This window comes from Cheilinus undulatus, linkage group 20 (genome assembly GCF_018320785.1).
Source record: "Cheilinus undulatus linkage group 20, ASM1832078v1, whole genome shotgun sequence".
NCBI lineage: Eukaryota > Metazoa > Chordata > Actinopteri > Labriformes > Labridae > Cheilinus > Cheilinus undulatus.
In genome coordinates, this window is record NC_054884.1 from 15,266,049 (window position 1) to 15,288,898 (window position 22,850).

A 22,850-nucleotide genomic window follows, 5' to 3' on the forward strand; every position below is an offset into this window, starting at 1 on the left:
AGGACAGCCTCTTTCAAACAGTCAGGACTTCACCTTCATTGCCCCTTCCTTCGCTAACCCCTTTGCTCCATGGCCGAACCTAATTGCCAACCCCTGTCTTCTTCTTCCCCATCCAGCTGTCCTCACACACCGGGCCTATGACGGTGCAAAAAGCTTTTAAAGGGCTAACATTTGTGCATGACTGGCCAGAACATTTTGTGAAGCGCTGCCTCTCCCCGGCAATGCGTTCAGTCCATGGAGCTTCTGTGAGTGGACTGAAGGGATATTTTTAGCAAGCCGTTGACAATATCGCGTCCCCAAACGGGTGTAATCGTATTATGCTGTAGGTGCTAAAAGCCTTGAGTTGAGAAAGCACATCAGAGGAGGAAACAGACTGAGACACACAAGCAGTGAGTCTGGAGAGAAAGCAGCTTAGAAACAGAGTGGGAGGAGAAGATAAAGAGAGACATACATACTAAGTCAGAATATGAGGACAGCATTTTAAGGAGGTAGGACTCGGTGAGGAAGATGTTGCAAATGAGGTGCCTAATCAAAAGTAGTTGGTTTGCTTTTGGAGGTTCAGGAGGTGGTTTAAGTTGTGGAGCTCCATCCTTTTGACAGTGTCTGGTATCGGCAGTTCTGAAGGGTTCACGCCAGCCATGGCGATGATAGATGAAAGACTGAACTTTAATCAGAATGGCGCCTGGGGCATTTTCAGGGAGGTAAACAGGTTAATCAGTCAAACCCTCCTTCCCTTCCATCCTCCCCTCTCATTCTCCTCTTTACTCCTTTCTCAGCACACGACCACTTCTGACACTGGCATGCCATTCGTCTCTTTCCCATCAGCTCCTCATACTGCACCTCCAACCCCCCATATATTCCCCCAAAACCCTGCTTCACATCTCCACAACTACTCCCTTCCCCACGGCCTATATCATCAAGCACTATCATAGGTAGAGGAGCATCAAAGTGCTCCGTCAGCCATTTAATACCTCAAAGCTTCATCCACCATAAAACTGAGGTGGGAGGAAAAGGAAGTGTGGTGTCTTTCATTACTGGCCCTCTGGTAGACTGTATCATGGGAGTAAGATAATCACTTGAAGGTAGATCATCAAAGGTAGAGGTAGATCGTTCCATATCTCTTAAAACCTCCAAACAAACTGTCATTAAATCAAATCAAATGAGGCAAAGGCAGGCGAGAAAAGAGCGGAAGCATCCAACCATTATTCATTGTTCCCAGTGTCCTAAGGGCTCATTTATTACAATGGCTTCTCCAAGAAACAGCAAGTCCCACTGGCCTGTATAACAAACTTGTGCAATGTGGTGAAAAAGCGCCAAATTACTGTACGCTTCACCACCGGATGTTTAAAACAGCCTACAACTATAAAAAAATGAAACAAGGAACTGAGAATTCCCACGAGTTTATGGCCCAAGCCACATTACACGTTCCTGTTGTCCGTCTCCAACATACTAACCTCCCTTCAAGGGAAATAAACAATCAACTCTCTCAAACCACTTTGGGCTGGTCGGGTGTGAACCGTACAAAGCCTTAACAGCTCCTGCGGAGAAAAGGCTGCATTTGATCTGAAATTACCCACACCAGCTCTTCAACCACATCACGTACAGGCACTCACTGGGACTCAGGGAGTAAGATTATACTGCGTTGTTTGGGATCCCGACCACAGACTTTGGGTGAGTAATCAACAAGGGCCGCCTCTCTCCAGGATAAACTTCACAGACGGCTGCAGAGTATTTAGAAGCAGAGCTACCCAACCCAAACTGGTCACTGCTCCAGCCTTGGTTTGAGTGTGGATTAGGCTTGGAATAAATGCTTTTCTTTGTCATATTCATCGAGAATATTGCAAAAGGACACTGGTTGTGCAATTTAAGTTAGGAAACACACTTTACAGGAGGCCTTCAAGGGGAACAGAGCGTTTATTTAAGGGGCCATAATGTTGGGAACACTCCAAGCACATTGCTGTTATTACCTCCTCCTACCCAGCTCTGCTTTTGTCATGGTGAGAATTCAGGATGTTCTCTTGTTTAATGATGTGCTGTAAGTTCGAACTACATACACAAGCAAGAAAAATGCAAATGCAGCTATTAATGATGGATCAGTGTATAACTCAAGGTGGCAGCGAGGGAGGAGAAGGAGGAAGAGTTTGGAATCGACGTCTTTTTTAAAAAAATACCGTAAGTAGAGAGATATGTGGGAGTTTAAGAGAAAAGGGGGACTGAAAAGAGTGCCGGGAGACAGTTGCTCTGTTGTTAGGGAACGTTTGTGTAAGAGAGATGGCTGGCGAACACTCTCACACCCACTCACACGTGCATACAGACACATTTATAAGTATATAGATGAGTCATAAAGCACATGTGCCGGCTCTCATATACATATCATAAGCTGAGCTCCTAAAGAGCCAGAAAACACATGGGACTTCTTGCCTTTACATTTAATCTCAGGGGGGTTTTAGAAAAGTTGGAATATCAGAAGAAATATAAAATACTCTGGTCCTCCATTACCGCTGAATTAGTGCTGCCCTCCCCCGTGAACCACCAGCTCTCCTGTTTTTTCCCCCAAGGCCAATCCTCATTCTGGCTGCATTTAAACTCATGAGTTTCTTTTCCTCTGTTTTCATCTCTCTCTCTCTTTAAAGGGAGGGGTAGTCAGGGGAAGTTAGAGATTCAGCAAGGACACTCATTTGCTCATGCATTACTTATAAAACCTCAGTTTCCTGTGCCTCGTACAAACCCACATACACCCACACAGACAGAAATCTACGTTGATTTTGTTTTGACATCTTTGCTGCAGAACAGTCGTTTTTGTAGTGCCTCTTCATTGCACAATATTAGGATCAATGTCTGCTGTCATTTTCATGTATATAAAGTTTGTATTTTTGTAGGTGGTGCTGTCTTCTCCAAGAAGCTATCATTTGATTTTTTTACCTATTCAAAGCAAGCTTTTTCACAGGAGCAAAGAGAATGCATTTATCTATAGCAACCTTTAATTCAGACTTCTGCAGAGGTTGCAAAAGTAAACACTCTCTTTTTAAGTAGAAATGCAGAAACTTTTGTAAAAAAAAAAAAAAAAAAAAAAAAACTCACTGACTTGTAAAAGAAGAAAGACAGATTTTTCTTCTTTACCAAAGTAAAAGAGAAAAGTTTAGGCTTAAGAAATAACTTAAAACTTTGGGTTGTGTTGATTTTGGGGATCCTGTGGACAAAAAGGGATGGTTGGTCTCTCTGCTGACCCTGTCCAGAACATGTGTAAGTGATGTTCTCAAGAAAATAACAGCCTTTAGTTAAAAATAAGTCTTTAGCAGGAGTATAACAACACATTGCAATAATAAAAAAAAAAAACTTAAACTATACTGACAATTCCAAAATATAAATTACCTACAGTTTTTCTAAGTAGCAGAGGTCACAATCCACTATTTGCATTGTTTTTTAATAGTACCTGTTAGATCTCACAAAAGAAATTGCTACTTTTATTTATCATTGTATTGGCCTTGGTGACAAACATTGGCCATCTGCAAATAATCGAGCATACAGAACTGGTTCAGGCAGACCATGGAGTAGAGCGCAGCCATAATTGAGATCAGCTGATGTGCTCTAAGCACGCTATTGGCTAATCGCTCTCATGCTGCCTTATTTAAACTGCTCTTGGCTGGCAATGCTCTGCTGTTCTCTCTGCAAGCTGCTTTTGAAACCCTCCTCCACCCCAGCTCCTCCTTTATTCTGATTCTGACTTAATCAGTGTCACTCTGTTGTCATTGAGACCTGCTCTGCTCTAGGGATCTTGCTGCTTCTCTCCCTCCTTTAGGCTTCATAAAAAGAGCAAGAGTCTGTGCTGCTCCCGCTTTCCACACAGGCTCTGTGGAAGGGCAGGGGGATCCCAGAATAGCCTCTCCAAATCATGTCTTCCTTGACAAAGTGGACTTGACTGAAATGTGGTATAAACACATTTCCCGCGGATTTAATAAATTATCTATCTATCTATCTATCTATCTATCTATCTGAACAGATATCAATCAGCCAAAATTCATGGCTCCACCAGCCAAAGACAGTGTTGTGACACTCTAGAATCATGGATAATGTAGTGCTGTTGCCTGAGATCACAAAAAAACAATGTCTTTTGTATAACAATGATCATACAGCTTTCACTGTTAAAAATGTTTCTTCTTTAAAAATGATCACTAAATTCCCTAGCAGTTGATTAATACAAAATTTGTCATGGGTAAAGGTAGTCTCAGCCAATCACAGACATCATTGTGACACTCTAAGATTGTGGGTTGACCAAGATTGCAAATAAACCATGTTTTGTTTTTGTTGTCCATCAGAGTCTCGGCCTGATCTGAACTCTCAAAATGCCAAATCTTGCAAAGTCAAACATGCCTTTAGAGTAAATAAGCTACTGTGGCTAGCTGTTAGCTACATGCTACATCCATTTTGTTCACAATTTCACAATACACTATGTTAAACAGTTGTTTTGCTGCTCCATGTCCATATAAACTTCTTTTTCTTCACATTTACTACTGCTGCCATGCCTATGTTGTCAGTTTATTCCCTCCTTTGGTCATCTTGCTTTTGACGGGCTATTGCTCTGTTGTACATAATAATACTGCTCATGCCTGCTTGGCTGTACTCAATGCTCACAACACACAGGATTCCTGGTTGTAAATATTGGAACATGTTAATTATTTACAATCTCAAGGTGGAGCACCTGTGATCAGGTTGAAGAGGGAAAAATTCACACTTAGTATGCCCACACCACAGGGTAATCTGGCAAGATAACCTTAAGAACCATCGGACAATTGGGTCTTTGCTGACTTTGGTTTGAAGCGAGGATTCAGGCCAACAAATCGGCATGGTTACTGTGTAGCGTCGGGCCCCTTCAGCTGAAACGCTGATATTTAGTTATTCTTTAAAAACTTGCAGTATTGAAAAGTCTGAGCCCCCTTAAATGTATCAAATGTACAGTTATGATCCAGTTTTAAACATACAGAGCAAAACTACTTAAGGCTCCTGTGAGGGTTTTAAGTCTGTTATGTAATGGACTGAAATTGAAATTGATGCCTTTTTATGACCTAAAAAAGAAAACAAGACCATAAAAAAAGACTATTTCTTTAAAGTCAATAAGCTTTATTTTTCTTTATGTCTGAAACCCCTGCTGCGGTAGAGGTGTCGGACCAAATAAATACACATTGCCTAAACAGCCTTTTTGACATTTTCCATGGCAAAATTCCAATAAATGACACAATTAACAGTGAAAAGGACGGAGGCTGAGATTAAGAAAGCGCAATTGTCATTCATAGGACAAGATCGTCAGAGCGAAAAGCTGCCATTTCCACAGCGGATGCCAAAAACAAAACTAAACAAAAGTTCCTGATGGGAGCACTAAGTAATGTACCTGAATTCCTGACTTAAGTGCAGCGACAAAGTTTTGTTATTTGGCTACTTCCAACTCCTAGACTTAAACATCTTGCAACAAAAAAGTTAGATTTTAAAGTGCTGGGTATAATTTTCTGCTCTGTCTGACAAATAAATGGAATAATGCAGTCCCTGCCAGAGGGACAAGCTGTTGGACACGGACAAGTTTTCACCATATCCTGAGTGGTAGCCTGGAAATCTCCCCGGCCTAATAACGCATGGCACACGGCGCCTGTCAGAGTGGCAGGCCAGCTGAAAGTGATTTGGTGCGATGAAGAGAAAAAGCAGGTGAGACACAGAGAAACGGAGGAATACAAGCAAAGAGAGCTGGAGGTGGAGGCAGACAGTCATCAGCCCTGTCGTCCTGTCTCTCTCTGTAGATGGAGACGAATTTGTCCTGACAACACAGGAGCAGTCTCAGAGAACACCTCCTGAGCCATCTGCACATACACAAATATATGTCTCTTATAGGCATGGCAGAGAAAGAGAGGCGTAGGAGGAGGAGGGGAGCAAATGAGGACGAGTAAAAGTAAATAAGCTGCTAGACGGAGTTAAGTAGGGACAGAAAGTGACTCAGGAGTGTGTGAGAAAACTATAAAAGTGGGAGAAAAAAGAGGAGGGAAAGATCGATTTTGGTAAGGAGGCAGAGCAAGCGGTGGGCTTAAAGGAGGAAGGAGACGAAGAGGAAGGAGAGCATGATGAGACAATAAAAGACAGCTGTAGGAGGGAAAATGTGGTAAAGATAAAGAAAATAAAGAGAGGAAGAGGATCTGACAGAGTGAGACGCACTTTGTCGAAAAGATGGAGGGAAACAGAGAGATGGAAGTACAAAGATTGAATAAAGACAGAGAGAGTGAAAGGAGATGAGAGGACGCCTTATTTTCCTCCATCTCAATTTGCACAAAACTTTCATTACCACCAATTTGGGGCCGGGCGCCGTAGGCCGGACCATTAGGCGAGCCCGGCATCAATCAGCCTAATCTCCCTCCCAGGCTGCTAAATTACAGCGCCCAGTTGCTTATTAAAATTTGTCGCCCGTCTCCCAACGCCCGGCACTGCTGGAGATTAGACGAGGGGCCCCCAGACAAATCTGTTCCAGAGGAGAAGAAGAAGAGGAGGAAAGGGGGAGGAAGGAAGTACAGGGACAGTAGGAGGGGAGAAAAGAGAAATGTGCTCGCTGAGACAGAGCGGATCAGAGTGGAGGAGGGGGAGACGATCATCTGGTTTGATTTATACACTCCTGTAGATCTGGCGTGCACACAAACACACACTCCCTCAGCCTTCATGCAATTCTCTTCACACTCATGCATCCCAATACATCCCATATACACCCCCCGTAAAATGCAGTTACTGTCAACACACACTAACCAATACACACGCACTGGTGCCGAGTCTAGCTGCACACTCAATCAAAGCGGCGGGCAGATAAGACGCATGATGAATGGTGTAATTGAAGGTGGCGGCGTAATGCTGCACCGCTCTACGTTAGGGGCGGGGGAGATGAAGAAGAAGAAGAAAAGTGGCGAGAGGGTGATTAGCCTGTAGGATTTATTGTTATTGCTGTCTTATTAAAAAATACTAAGACTGTCTGCCTCGCCTACTGTGGCACTCCTCCAGCGACAGAGGAAATAGGGTGCTGCACCTATGAAGGGATGAGCACCCAGGTTTGAAGTCAAGAGATCCAACTTGGCTGAGCGTGGATGTTGCAGAAATGAATCTAAGGCGCAGATCAAACATCAAACTTTGGTGCCAAAAATAAGGGAAGCCAATAAAAACATTGCAGTTCCTCAAGTGTCCACTTGAGCATCGCTCCAAAATCTGAGATATCCCCATTAGGTTCCATATTAAAATTCCCATTTTCACAGCACAAATAAACATGTTTACAACCTCATTCAAAACACAACGTTAGTTTATATGTAGTTTATTTCTTTATCTGTAAAAATGTACTTTTTAATATTTCATATATAAGATGGGAAAGAAAAAAAACAGTTAAATACAAATCTATCTTCAAACTTAACTTCAGTGCACACTGTTGTTAATGATGCAACCCATGGTCTATGTGTTTACTTAATCAAAGTATAGCTGTGTATACTGTTGAAGAGGAAAACTGTCAAGATTAACAAAATTTAATGCTGCATAATCTTCAACACACATTGTTTGGGATTATCTCAGACTGGGATGCAGTGCTATTGAAACTCTGTTTCCAAGGGAAAACTCCAGTATACGCTATGTTAAAATTGCAAAGATTTTCAAAACTTTTAGACTTTTTTGACACCACATGCTACAAAGCAGTGGTTATCAACTGATAGGTCTGGACCCAAAAGTGGGCTGCTGGGTCGGTCACACTGGCGTGGAAAAGGAGTAATCATGTTTTATAATCCTGATGTCAGTGTCAATTAAAATGATCTCATTTTGCCATAGTTCATCAGCCCTATTCAGTACAACCAATTTGATACTCAAAATTCTGGTACTTTGACTACTCTAACGAGACTGGGACAATGAGGCTTGCTGACACTTTCAAAGATCCAAATATGGTAAACACTTGCCAGAACACTGGCTTCCGGTTTGCTTTCTTAAATGTAAGTAATACATGTGGTAAAGTTGTCCCTATTGAGCAATGCTGCTGCCAGCTTCTGCCTGTGCTCTCACCAGTTTCTCAAAAACAAGGCCAGGCTGACCGGCATTATTTGTGTGTCATTAACTTGCTATTTAGAAGTACCTCAAATAATGCCATTTAGAAAAAAAATATCCCTTAAGGTTCACCTTAACTCCACGTCTTAGCCTGTTTCTACATTGATTTAAAGTTAAGAGGAGAAAGCATTTCCATCACAGCAACCACCACCATTCAAACACCCCTTCAGAACCAACGAGTGAAGTCCCTGAGACTCTGTCCATGTCTGAGGCAGAAACTGTTCACACCAGTTAAAAAGCACCCTTTTACTCCATCTCACATCTCTTCAAAAGAATCCAGAGACAGAGACAGAAAAAAAGCAGAAGTAGTGAAGAGAGTGTGTGTTCATCTGAAGGTCAGTACTTAAAAAAACAAGGCTCCTCTCCTTCAAGCTGTAATGTTTTCATCAGATCAAACAGTCAATCTTTCAGGTATCAAAAGCGGGCAGACCTGAATCAGATTGTGTTTTCAACGCTCTCCCTGGCAGCACACCTTGGCTGGAGAGAGCACATGCACAGGGATTTCTACTCTACCATCTGACGATCCTTAATTTGCGGTGTTGTACTCTTCGTTAAGGCCTAATCTGTCTTAATGGATCCTGACCTGTGGCACATGAAGAGATGATTTCAATTAGCAAGGCTCTGCATCATCTAGCACATTTTAACGTGCTGGAACCAATTATTATGAGACTTATTAAATGAGAGTTAAAAGTAAACTGTTTATTTTTTCATTGAAGCTCATCTTTTGACAAAATGTTTGACTTCAGAACGGTCATAGATTGATTGTCCATTAACAACTACACAATATTGAGAGTCTAGAAAATGTATATTAAAGGAAGAATTAAAGACTGATGCCTTCTCTTTTATTTCCGACCAACATGAATAATGCTGCAAAAACTGCTGAACTGATTGCTTAAAAACTTTAATAATTAATTTGTCAGGTATAAATGTTTAGTGATTGTTTTTTCTATCACATATTGATAATTGAGAGCTTTTGGGTTTTAAAATGATGGTGGAACAAAAGGATTTATTTCTTGATATTGCTCTGGTATCTGGGACATTGCCGTACTAGAATTTTCTCTATTTCAGCTGTGAATGATAAAAGTACAATGGCAGTTCTTAATATGTTTTTAAAAAAATATGTGAAAATCCTGTCTTTTTATTGTAAACAAAGGATGGACAAAAAAAACATGTCCTGAGTTCTTTAAGGATCATACTAGGAAATAAACAAGCTCTCTCTATAATTTGGGGAAAAAGGCAGAAATCAAGCATATAGCCTTAGTTAGGCCATGGAGTCAAGCACCGTCATAACTGAGATCAGCTGATCTCACACAAGCTCTCATAAGCTGACGACCAGCTGATGTACACTAAGCACACTATTGGCTAATCGCTCTCATGCTGCCTTATTTAAACTGCTCTTGCCTGGCTATACGCTACCGCTCTCTCTGCAAGCTTCTCTTGCAACCCTCCTCCACCCCAGCTCCTCCTTTATTCTGCTTCTGACTGAATAAATGTAATTCTGTCATCATTGATGGCTGCTCTTTGGGGTTTTTAGCCGCTTCTCTCCCTCTCTTATGCTTTCATTATCAACATAGTGAGAGCAGGAACGCATGCTGCTCAAGGAAGGGCAGGGGTATCTCAGAACAGCCCCACCCTCAAACATGATTAACAGTAAAAGTGCTAATTAATAAGTACTAATAAAGAAATATGCATAGCTGCAAATGATGTGTTTTCCCAAAATGGTCCTGACTGAAACCTATTTTTTTTTACCACTGTTCTTTATCTTATATGCACCCTGCATGCACACAGACATCACATATTATGTGTGACACACAAGTCAATTTAACTCTAAACAAATCCTAAATCCAGTCACTCCAGCGACACAGAACTACATGCATTAGCTGCAAACATCCCTTGATCTAAAAGAGTTAAAGTGGAGTAGCTGAGCAGTGAGGTTATTGGTAGTAAGGTTGACTCAGTAGCAGAATTTTAAACTAAAATATGATGTTGGTGTATGAATTGGAGTTACCCTGACCCTGTCTTGTCTTGTCTTGTCTTGTCTTGTCTTGTCTTAGCTTAGCTTAGCTTAGCTTAGCTTAGCTTATCTTGTCTTATCTTCGAACAAATCTAGGACAGGGTATCAGTTGAAATACTGGAGCCTAGAACAACATGTGCAGTGCATGACTGATTAAACATTACTCTGAACATGACTGCCACACATAGTACTTGAGTACTTGTATCCATCTATGATTAGTAAAAATGAAACATGGTACCATTTTCGATGCAACAAAAATATAGCCCCTCTAGTACAATATGAGGTTCTTTCTTACTATTAATAACCAAATACTGCAGATAAACTGAAATGCTGTCGAGGTATCTGTCCAACTTAGATTGTTTTCCCTCTTTCTTCTGCTCCCGGGACTTTTTTGGTTATAAATATGACAGATGATCGGGGGGGGTGGGAGGGGTGTTAAGCTTCAGTACTTTTTGATACTATCCATCATTCAAAAAAGGAGATTGCATTTTTCATATACACTTGCAATGAGAAATTATTGAAATATTATTAATTCACAGTTTTAGAAGGGAACATGTCAGCTGTCAACACACACTGACACAGTAACCAGCAAAGAAAAAAACAAGTGCACACTTAGACAACTGTGTTGAGCGACAAAAGCTGCTATAAATAGAGGAGTTGCTTTGTCTGAAAGTTTAATTAGCAGAGCACCTAGAGTATTCAGAGATAGACGGGTTGGCAGTGGTGAAGAGATGTGAGCCAAAAGCACTCTGGCCAGACTGAGCTATTTTAAAACCTGGATCTGTGATGTTGTTGTTGGCTTTGTTTTGATATCTAAAACTCGGTGTATCACATTCAGTGCTGTTGGAGGATATGATTTGTAAAGAGTGTAAAAGTCAGGATCTACTGCTGTTTATAAAGAGTGTGTCTCTACCTTTGTCGGTCGCCAGCAGCTCTTTGTGTGTGATGCTGTTCAGACTGATTGAGTGGCGCGCTCTCCGGCCAACTGGGCTTCCGGCTGGTGGGCTGCCTGCATCGATTGCTCGGATGAGGCCTTCTTCTGCTGCACAGACGGGAAAACAGAGAGAGAAGAAGAGTGGAAATGAAGGGTGTAAAAATAGAGGGAAGAAAGAAAGATAAGAAGCAAAAGGGGGGAGTAGGAGGGAGAAAAAAGGGGAACATTAGCTTAAATGAAAGTTTATTAGCTGTATCAGTCAGTCAGTCGGGTGGGGTAAGGGTGGGGGGATTATGCCTCAGGCTCCTCATCTTTCCTCTCTATCTATTTCCCCCTTTCTTTCAGCTTATGTGTGTGTGTTTGTAAGAGGAGGGGTTTTTTGTGGGTGGGGGCAGGCATGACGGGAAAACATTAGGTTGTTGGCGAGCGGCCTGTACAGCAGCCAGTAATTGGCTTGGGTAATGGTCATGTCCAGACAAATGGTGTAGGCCCTAACTGTGTTACGAGCAACCGGCTGCTCCGCCTGTATTCACAGCGTCAAAGCAAGCCAGCACTGCTCGGATACAGAGCAGATACAGCCTGTGTTGCAAAATGTGTGATTTACCGGGAACACAACAACTTTTTTTCTTCTCATAGTGGATGTGTTCTGCATGCCTTGTAGCGGTGATTCATTGTTTGCTTGCGTCCTGTGTGGGAGACTGCGCTGTGATAAGGGGGGAAAAAAGATGGCAGCACAAGCCCTGCTCACCTCGAGGGACAAATACACATCTGCCGGTGTCCTCCAAACAAGTGACGGATAGGAGACAGGGAGGAAGAAAAAAAGCAAGGGAGGGGTGAGGGAGGGAGGAGATGACTGGAGCGAGGGAGTAAGAGGATAAGTTCCATTTTTCAACCGTCCCTCCCTCTGCTCTGCATCACTTCCCCTTCTGTCTGATGGCAAGCTGAGCTACTAATGTCCATTGTGTCTGGATGAGCTGCAAACACACAAGTGTGAGCAGGAGAGTGTGCATGAGCGTGTAATTCCTCTTCTTCTGCTGATGTTTGATGAGCGAGAATGAAATGTATACACTCCTACAGTAGCCACACAAGCTAAATAACATTGATAAAGCTCAGTGTGTGCATCCCGCTGCAGGTGTTTTTAAAAATATGTGCATAAGCATGTAGTATGGCTGGATGATATGGCCTAAAATCATATTACAGCATTGTTTTTGCCCCTTGCATGTAACTGTGTTACAAAATTAAAAGAGATAAGGCATTCAAACATATATTGAGGTGCTACACCCTGTTTACACTTGAAAACAAGTCTAATGGCAAACTCAGCTCATGTCTGAGTGACGCTTCCCAGTGCAAAGTACGCTATCATTGATTTGACTTTGCACTGGGAAGCGACGCTGTGCAAAGCAAGCACACTAGCTGTGTTCGCAGTATCTGTAATGTTTTATGAGTACACGTATGAGTACTTAGGCTTGATTTAAAACACCAATACTGGATACAGGTATAGGAATCTATAAATCAAAACAAGACTAAAACTTTAAATAGTTAAAATGACTCATTTTAACCTAAAGACTAAATTCAAACTAGCTGTCAAACGAACACTGGTATGTAGATTTCCCTTTTGTCTGTTGACGTTTGATGAGTGGGAATCAAATCTATTTGCTCCTCTGCCAGCTACATAACACGCATTGATAAAGCAGAGTGTACATGCGTGTTGTGTGTATGTGTGTGTGAGTGTGTAGTGGTAACCCCTCAGCCATCCAGCTATCATCCCCAGCCAGACAGGCCCCACCAAGTCAGCCCAGCTGGATAATGAGATCCATTATGATTTACGTGCCAAGAGGACAGCCAGACAGAACAAAGACTCGTACACACATACACTCAGTTTGGTGTGCATGTCACTGTGTGTGTGCTCTGTCTCCCTCACTGTATGTGCTGATGTGTGCTGCCACTGTCTCATATTTCAGTTATTTCCACCTTTTTTCCCCTTGTGGGTATATGTGTGCGTGTTTCTATATATATATGTGTGTGTTAAGTTTGGTGCCTGTAGGGCATCTTCCACTGGGTCCACCCTGCGTTTGCAACACGAGAACTCAGACCATCTCTCTCTCACTAACACACTCCATTTTTTCCTCCTCTCACCTGAAAAGTCCTAACATAAAGTAACCTAGCTCTAGCCATTTCTTCCTCTCTCTCTCTCTAACACACACCCAAATACACACAATTGGTCACACACTCTGCCCTAGGGCCTTGCAGGCAGTAAGTGAAAGGTGAAGATTACAACTATGTGCTGCATCAAAAAAGGAGACCACACATTCTCACTCTGATTGATCAGCACCTCTGCAGCACAGAGCCAGCCTGGGATTTGTTCCAAGGTATTTGTGACTTTCAGTGAGTGTGTGCGTGAATGCATACTGGGATTTGTTAGTGAAGAGGCGGAATAGCTGTCAAGCACATTTTGGAAAAGGAGTATGCGACTGCTTCATTTAACTTTTAGGGAAACTGCGTTGGCTGAGAATTAAAAAAAAAAAAATCTTCACTGCTTCTGCAAATTCTGCAAAATGTGAATGACATCATTTGAAATGTTCAGAAAGGACATTAAAAGAAAGTGGGTGCAGACTATCAAGAGCTGACTCATACAAGAAACTTATTTGTTTCATATGTTAGTCCAAATACATCAAAGAACAGCAGAGGTCTGTTGTCAAAACAAGGCATCAGTTATATGTCATGATTAGATCTACGGTTAGGAGGCCCTATGAAATCCATTTTCTTTTTTCCCAAATTCTGTTTTTCCATTTTAATTTTGTGGTATTCTGTTTATCTTTACACTAATTTTACCATCAGAGGATGTCCTATTATGTAAGGGAATAAGATGTTCTCTACTCAAATAGAAATAACCTTAAACTTGTTACATTTATCCAGTTGGCCACAGTTGGCCCTCGAGCCACAATTTTGATAACCCTGAAATAAACTAATGACAATCAGTGTAACAGTCAAATATGTCCAACATTTTAAGTCATTCATTAAAAACTGCAAGATTTTGAGTACTTCCATAATCACACTGGGTCCTGACTGATGTTTTTCATGGAAATGAAAAAACCCTTCTGTTCTCTCAAACATAGAGCAATGGTAATTACTAAGAAGGTAACATTTGTAGTACATGGAGCAGTCCATGTAGTAAGATGCTGCATTGTTCACCTCCTAACTGTAGCTCTCTCCTCATCATCTCTCTCTCTCCATCCTCGCTGTCTGTCTGCCTCATATCGGACCAGTACGTTAAATGCAGACATGCATTAGCTCGTTAACCAACCAAAATGAACTACAATATTAATGACTGGAAATATTAGTCTAATTGATCCTCATATGTAACATTGTATAGCCTAAAGGTCTTTGTAAAATTTCAAGTTTGACCTAAGTCTGAAGTCTTTGAGGGGTGAGTAGGCCTTCCAGTTCAGCCTGAAGTCATAGTTGTGTACCTGTCACATAAAGAAGTCGCTCTCTCCACTTTTCTCTGGTGTGATGAGGTAAAATACACTATATTGCCAAAAGTATTCGCTCATCTGCCTTGACTCGCATATAAACTTAAGTGACATCCCATTCTTAATCCATAGGTCTTAATATGACGTTGGTCCACCTTTTGCAGCTAGAACAGCTTCAACTCCTCTGGGAAGGCTTTCCACAAGGTTTAGGAGTGTATTCATGGGAATTTTTGATCATTCTTCCAGAGGCGCATTTGTGAGGTCACACACTGATGTTGGACGAGAAGGCCTGGCTCTCAGTCTCCGCTCTAATTCATCCCAAAGGTGTGCTATTGGGTTGAGGTCAGGACTCTGTGCAGGCCAGTCAAGTTCATCCAAATCAAACTGTCTCATCCATGTCTTTATGGACCTTGCTTTGTGCACTGGTGCACAGTCAGGTTAGATCAGGAAGGGGCCATCCCCAAACTGTTTCCACAAAGTTGGGAGCATGGAATTGTCCAAAATCTCTTGGTATGCTGAAGCATTCAGAGTTCCTTTCACTGTAATTAAGGGGCCAAGCCCAGCTCCTGAAAAACAACCCCACACCATAATCCCCCCTCCACCAAACTTTACACTTGGCACAATGCAGTCAGACAAGTACCGTTCTCCCAGCAACAGCCAAACCCAGACTCATCCATCAGATTGCCAGATGGAGAAGCGCGATTTGTCACTCCAGAGAACGCGTCTCTGCTGCTTTAGAGTCCAGTGGTGGCGTGCTTTACACCACTGCATCTGACGCTTTGAATTGCACTTGGTGATGTACGTCTTGGATGCAGCTGCTCGGCCATGGAAACCCATTCCATGAAGCTCTATGCACTGTTCGTGAGCTAATCTGAAGTTTGGAGGTCTGTAGTGATTGACTCTGCAGAAAGTCAGCGACCTCTGCACACCTCAGCATCCGCTGACCCCGCTCCGTCATTTTACATGGCTTACCACTTGGTGGCTGAGTTGCTGTCGTTCCCAATCGCTTAATACCACTGACAGTTGACTGTGGAATATTTAGGAGTAAGGAAATTTCACCATCCTATCACAGCACCATGCTGGAATTCACTGAGCTCCTGAGAGTGACCCATTCTTTCATAAATGTTTGTAGAAACAGCCTGCATGCCTAGGTGCTTGATTTTGTACACCTGTGGCCATGGAACAGTGTTAATTTCGTCAACTAAAATGGACTACAAATGTTCGTCGACAGCCTTTTTTTTCATGACAAAAACTAGACCGAGACTAACAAAAATAGATCTGCAATAACTAAAACTTACAAAAAGTAAGTTTAGTTTTTGTTAAGATGACTAGATTAAAATGTAATGTAGCTTTTGCTGGACATTCAAACTCTGTGAAATCTCTCCACTGTGGGTAAATCTGTCAAAAAACAATGCATATATAGCTATTCTGTCTCTCAGCTGTAGCAAGCAGGGACCCCAGGTTTGGCGAAGTGCATAGAACACACTACGATGACTTGGTACCAGATTTAGGCAAGAAAATGAATGCTTGGACTAAAAGTAAAGACTAAAATGTGAGGATTTTTTATGGACTAAAACTAGACAACAATGTGTTGAGTTTTCGTTGAATAAAACTAGACTAAAACTAGAAAGGATAGAAAAGACTAAAATGTTACTAAAACTAAAATGCATTTCATTTAAAGACTAAAACTAAAACTAAAATTAAAAATAGCTGCCAAATTTAACACTGCCATGGAAGTGACTGGAACACCTGATTTCAATTACTTGGATGGGTGAGAGAATACTTTTGGCAATATAGTGTAACTCAAAGGAAGGTCCAGTTTTCTTGTAAAACGTGCAGCATTATGTTGCACTGAACTGCCCCATGATGAGCTACATAGTGTTTGCTGATGTCGCCAGGGTTGTATTGTATGCGTTGGGGTACAGGTTGTGCCACGCTTTGGCAATGCAAATACCCTTATAGATTGCAAAAGATTATCACCATCCCTATTATTTTTATCATTAGATGGAATTAAATTTGCCTGGTAGTTGTATTACTTGTTGTACTGCTGCTAGTATTGCTTTTACTGCCTCTAGATTGTGATGAACCAACTAGTTATTTGGCCCAGTTACTGGATAGATCCACTGTAAACAAACCACTTCAGGGTTTGATCGGAAGCAAGCCAAAGCCACCTCTTCCAAGCAAACTTGACGCTTTTATTTTGTTCCAATCAGAGTTTTATTGTTGTGTCCACATATCCAAACAAAGCAGGCCAAAGATGTCCCTTTGTTTCAGACCTTGAATTCAGGGGTGAAAGCTCCTTAGTTTTCTTTGGTGTTGATGTCCTTGGTGAGTGGTACATCTGATATAAAAAAGCAATTCTAACACATGTACAAGACAAAATCAGTGAAGTGGTTGGAGCTTCATCTGTCTCCACAGGGGGCAACAAAATCAACACAAACAATCCAAACAGGAGCTTTAATTTTCAGTCAGAACATTTTTTATTATGTTATTACGGTACTGTTGACCTTTACAACAATGCATTTCACACACAAACCTTCACTAAAGGTATTTAAGACCAAACAGTATGTATTCAAAGATGTAATGCGCATCGATGATGTTGTAAAGTTGTTTATATTTCTTCCCCACTCACTAAATGTCCCATAGAGCAACAATGCCCACTCTCTCCCTTTCTCTCCCTCACTCTCTGAGTGCTGGGCACAGAAAACAATGGCGGGATTCTCTGCTGTTCCTGCTGTATGAAGTATTCAAGTGACGCCAGTTCAATTAAGAGGCCCAAATGCCAAGATCCAGACCGGGGAGGGATGAAGAGATGAAGAGAGATTAGGACAGCAACCAGGACAATGAGGACACTCGGCAAAGACAGGGAGGAGAGAAGAAAGCAAGTAGGCTGTAAAAAAGAAATAATGGACTTCACAAAGAACTCCTACAGGAAAAAGGAAATTACACGAAAAAGGGTAAATTAGGAAAACTGGAAAAGTTTCAGGTAGAATCAGCAAGAACAAGTGACTCATACAAAGAAAGAGAGGTTGAAGACACAACCAGAGCTATTATATGACCTCCTTCACCTCCTTGCTATTGCTCCACCCACACACACAATCCTCTGTGGTATGTATTTCCATCAACATATTTGATCAGAGCTACTGTCTGCCAGCCAACATTCACTCAACCGTGATAACCGCTGAAGGTGCAGCACACACACATAACACAGCAACACTTCTGTACAATGGAATAAAGAACCTTTAAAACCACACACACACACACACACACTTTAAACACACTGTGACCAGCTGAGGTAGCAGAGAAGGATCTGACATGCCCAGTTGGATTAAAAGGTCAAATAAGTTAAATAAAAATCAAAGTGAGCATGCTTTAGGTGAAAGTGCAGTGGCCCCAAGATTGAGCCCTGGGGAACCTCACTGAGTGAAAACAGGAATACAATCATAGTGTATTATCAGTTTAAAGAATAAAACAGCTCACCAGAACCTGGTTCTTAAGCGTTTGCCTGGTTAAAGGGCTGGAAATTATTTGATTAAAAAAAAATCAGCATTTATGTATTGTTTTGCTTTCTGTAATTTAAAGTGAAATATTTAGCCAAGTAGCATTTGTCCAGACAAACTTTGATGCATTCTTAAAAAATCCACTAGTTCCACCAAAACCACCAGATGTGAGCAATCTAATATAGAATCTGACTGCTAGATTACACTTTTATTACCAGTTTTAAATAATGTACCTTTATTACAGCAATATATGAAAAAATACATGAACTTATACCAGATTACAGCACTGTTTTTTTTTCTTGTAGAAGTTAGAAAAACTTTCAATCATGTTTTTATTAGTTAAATGTTAAAGCCATAAAGCCTTCTCCTACTTTAATCACACCAGCTTTATCAGGGTTGATGTGGTGGTGCTGTATCAGCAGCAGTACACCTTGAGTTGTTGCCAAAACTGCCAAGAGGACGAACAGATCCGCAAGTTTACTAGATTTTGGAATAATGCTCCTATGTGTGTGTGAGCTAAAGACACACACAGAGCAGAGTGCTGTGAGCTTAAGATGCACATAAACTAGAGGAGACTTTAAGTTTTAAAGATGAACACAATGCTTTCTCTGCATTTCTCCTTCCACTTAATACCGTAGGATCAACGTATGAAAGCATGCTGCACCTATATGCACACACTTCCACTGTTTCTATCTAGCGGTCTGGTTAACTTGGCACTTTTATTTAATGAATATATTGGTAATATCCCTTTTAAAATGTTTAAACCTATGTGTGAGAGTGTGACTACAAAGACTGGGCGTAATTTAGATGTATCACTTTACAGGAAATATAGATTAATATTGATAATGAACTGATTTAAAACATGATCAGACTCACTGTACCCAAAAACTCGTTCAATGGGACAGAGAGAAGCAGAGAGGTCAGGTAAATGATAAAGGTATTTGTTGAAAATGTTATATTTCCTTCATCTGCAGCTGCAGAAAATGTCTCAATTTCATTACTTTAATTTATCAGTTCTATCTAAAAAAAGAGGGATACACTGAGTGTAAATCCTTATAGAATTATTTAAATACATACATTAATGGAATAGCAAATTAATAGATAATCTAATATCAAACATAAAAAACTATTATGGCATAAATCAGGAAATAAAGGTAAAATGGAAAAAAGGATGGAACACAGAAGTTTCTGGTCTAAACTGGTATCAGTTAAAATCAGAGATCAGCATGTACAGTACTGTGCAGAAGTTTTAGGCATGTAGAGCACTAACGGTTCTTCACAGGTCCTGATGTTCCACAACCCCAGGCTGAAGAGAGGAGAGAGGGTGGCCAGAGTCAGTGTCAACACATTTGACATAATAATAACAAAAATAATAATAATAATTTTTATTTATAACGCACTTTTCATTTCGAAAAATCTCAGAGTGCTACAAGCACACAGTAAGAAGGAACAGTAAAAGCATAAAAAATTTGAAAGAGTAATTAAAATAAGTTAAAAGCCTCTTTAAAGGGGAAGGTCTTTATGTGCTTTTTGAAAGCATCCACAGTCTTTGGGGTCCTGAGGTGGCTGGGCAGGGAGTTCCACAGACGTGGTGCAGCAGCACAGAAGGCTTGATCTCCCATGGTCCGGAGCTTGGTTCTGGGAGGGTGGAGGGGGTTTTGATGTGCGGAGCGTGTACTCCAGGTTTGGGTTTGCTGGGTGAGGAGTTCTTTGAGGTATGGTGGGGCGTTTCCATAAATGCACTGATGGGTGATGAGTGTGACTTTGTAATTTATTCTGTCAGTGATGGGAAGCCAGTGAAGTGTGCAGAGTACTGGGATGATGTGTTCGTGTTTTCTGACTCTGAGTAGCATCCTGGCTGTGGTGTTCTGGATTAGTTAAAGCTTGTGGAGACTTTTGCTGGGGGTCCCAATAAGGAGGGCATTGCAATAATCCAGTCTGGAGGTGTGTCGCCAAGGTCAAGCTTAACACCATTTTTTTTGTCCGGGCCCTTGCACCCCTGGTAATACACCCAGCAACCACCAACAGTTTTCAGGTGCTTAGAACATCCACACCACAACCAGGGGGTTGTGGCGACCCTCCTACCCGCCCTAACAGTACCTTAGGCTACGTTTAAGCACCACATCTACCCATAACTCTGCCTGAAAGCTGTAGTTTTTGTTTTGTTTTCATCAGATTCCCATGCCCTTGGTAATGTACAAAGACATCCAGAGCATGACCTGGGTTGTGTCAATCCTCTTTCCTGCCCGATGGGGCCCTCAGGTGGGCGTACTCACCATTACATGCCTTAATTCGGCCTCAAATTTCAGCCCAAACGTGCCTAAAACTTCAGCACAGCACTGTAGGTCATATGTGTTCTACAAATATACCATATACAAACCAAATGAAAAGCAGTATGGATCCAAAAGACTGCCTCTCATTATTAAACCGAGCCAAATGACCTGAATTTCTAAAAGAGTTAGATTTCCTGTTGCAACAAGTGAGGCTGGACAGACATCGGCTGTGGAAATACAAGCAAGATCGGTGTTTATTATGCCTAACTGTAGCTGGGTTTCCATTACAGTTTTTTTGCAAAATAAAGGCGATATTTCTAAAATTTCGACAAATTACAATTGCGCTTTGAATGTGTTTCCACTGACGAGTGTTACGGGCATGACCCTCATAATTCTCGGAAAATCTCATCTTGCGAGTAACTGCTGCAAAGAAGCTGGACGCTCAAACCCTGTTGCGTGTTGGTACGCTCATTATTACATCTACAGTGGTTACCTTCACAATTTTGAACAAAAGACAAAGGCAACAGATGATAGTTCAGAGGCAAAGTCTGTATATATGGCAAAAGCCACGTGTAAGGGTACAAGTATGATGTTAAGTCCAGACAGGTACACACGTACCGCTCCATGTTGCCTTGGAGTGAACTGGTCATGTGAGGCTGTACGTCATGCCCTGAGACCTGTAAATGCGGAAAAAGTATTTCTATTGCACTTTTGCGATATATCGAAACATCTGAAAAACCTCCTCATGGGAGTGTAAAAACTTTTGAGCGATATTTGAGAGGTTTATCAAAATATAGGTGTTCCCATTACCAGTTTTTTATTGCCCTATTTAGTTTTTGCACATTTATAAGGGTAAGGGAAATGCAGCTAGTTAGAAACTGTTCTGACCCACACCAGACTGCTTGGTGGAAATGGAGCATGTTGAAGCCTCGCCTGTTATCTAAAGCATCATGATCGATATCAGTCCTAGTTTTTCCAATCATTTCTTCTTCAAATCATCTGGATAAGTTTGGAATTAAAAAATGGGTGTAAGTCATGAACATTACATCACACTTTTCTCTGTTTAAGTTTAGGACTAGTGCTGTAATCACAATAGAAAAGAAATAAAAGTTAAAAGGTTAGACGATTCAGCTGTAGCAAATAAAAACTGTCACCTACTCACCCTGAAATAAAAACTCAACTCCTTTATCAAAAATATTCAAGACTTTGTTGTCAGGAGTATTGTGAAAGCTTTTTCTGTCAAACTGAGTTCAAATGAGGCAAATAATCCTTTCCTTGCAGCTCAGTGTTTGTGCTCTGGAGTGCTAGACATGAAAGTTTGGTGTTCAAGTTAGCCTTCTCAGTTTCTATGCTCTAACACATTCAAGATGGCTATAATTAAAGTTGTTCAAGTTCAGTCTTACAGTGATGTGTTGTAACAAGGCACATTAGATGGAGATTTTATCAGAATAAGTGCGTTAGTAGAGCTGGTGGGCCCTTCAGCAGACATTACCACCATTCTTTGCATTTACAGACACATTTTTGTGGTGACAATAAAATTGCCATAAACATGGATGAAATGTTCATCTTTCACGCTGTTATCCTCACTATGAAACAATGTGACTTCTCAGTTGTGTGCCATCTCTGTAGAAGTTGAACCCACAACACCCCAGTGTTGTGGTGAGTCCCACGCTCCAAACCACTTGCCAATCAGCGCCAGTGTCAAAACCCGAAACACATGCTGGGACCAAACTAGTTCCCTCTAATTGAGCACCAACAAAACAACACTGTGTCTCAGATTCCACACTGACAAAAACCTAACATCAATATTTCTCCAACAAACCAAACTCGGGCGAGCAACCCCCCCCCCCCACTGAACCCTCTCTTTGGATCTCCTTATAAAAACAGGTCTTCGCTAGCTGTGGTGCCAATCCTAATCACTTCCCTCAGCTCCAGGTGGTTCCCATTGACGGAGGCCCCGCTCCTCTGCTCGCTCGGTAAAGACGCTGGCCGGAGGAAATTGGCTCGTCTACACGCTTTTATTGCCTGTGAGCTCTCCTTCGGATGGGCCCTCCAATGCCGGCTCCTTCAGCTGCCTGGTTCTCTGTAGCGAAACAGCTGCTACAGCATGCAGCAAAGAAACAATTAGAAACACCCTTTTCCTATTACTCCCCACAGTTATCTGCCATTGTGTGGAATTAGTGGCAGTCTATGGAGTAAGTGGATTCTAATTCATACCCTCTTTTCATGGGCCGGCTGCTGCTGCTGCAGTGGCTCTCCTCCACTAATGAAGAGGATGAAAGAGAAGTGTTAATCAAACTGAGCATCTCTTCTGTGGTAATAAGGAGCTGAGGAGAGGCCTTGGAGTGGCTCCCTTGTGATGTTTGTGTGCATGTGTGCAAATGTGAGTGTGGGAGTTGGGTGGATTTGAGCACCTATTGCTCTGTTTTTTTTCTGATCATCAGGACAAAATAAATTTAGAAAAAAAAAAGGAAAGCAGAAATTAATGTGTGCCCGAGCCTTGTTGTCTAATTGCTCAGCCTTTGCCCACAGGGACGAACGCCCCACTAAGGGCCAATC

General features: G+C 41.6%; 1 protein-coding gene across 5 annotated transcripts in view; it reads right to left on the bottom strand.

Moving 5' to 3' along the window:
* raraa (retinoic acid receptor, alpha a) overlaps positions 1-22,850 on the bottom strand; it is a 243,100-nt gene that overhangs the window by 161,037 nt on the left and 59,213 nt on the right. For 2 of the 5 annotated variants that reach the window (XM_041815338.1, XM_041815337.1), the window contains one exon: positions 11,025-11,153. The exons of 1 other annotated variant lie outside the window; for it this stretch is intronic. The gene's annotated coding sequence lies outside the window, so the exon portion shown is untranslated. Of the gene's footprint in view, positions 1-11,024; positions 11,154-19,288; positions 19,307-22,850 lie in introns of those variants that run through there. 2 more of the 5 variants (XM_041815339.1, XM_041815340.1) reach the window with 2 other exon arrangements.